Raw genomic sequence first — 245 nt, forward strand, 5'->3', positions numbered from 1 at the left:
GACACGGGGGCTGTCAGGAGACCCGGGGAGGGAGACACAGATGGTCAGAGGGCGCAGGGACGGTTTGGGGAAACAGAGGCAAGGGAACGTGAGGATGGGTGCTGGATGTGGGGACAGTCGGCGAGCACGGGGATGGTCAAGGACATGGAGAGACGAGACAACCGTGGGACGAAAGCCCAGGGGACACCGGGACAGTCGGGGGGAGCACAGGGACAGCTGGGACAAGTCGGATCATTGGGGAATAA

The sequence above is a fragment of the Apaloderma vittatum genome, unplaced genomic scaffold, assembly GCF_000703405.1.
Source record: "Apaloderma vittatum isolate BGI_N311 unplaced genomic scaffold, ASM70340v1 scaffold34812, whole genome shotgun sequence".
Lineage (NCBI taxonomy): Eukaryota > Metazoa > Chordata > Aves > Trogoniformes > Trogonidae > Apaloderma > Apaloderma vittatum.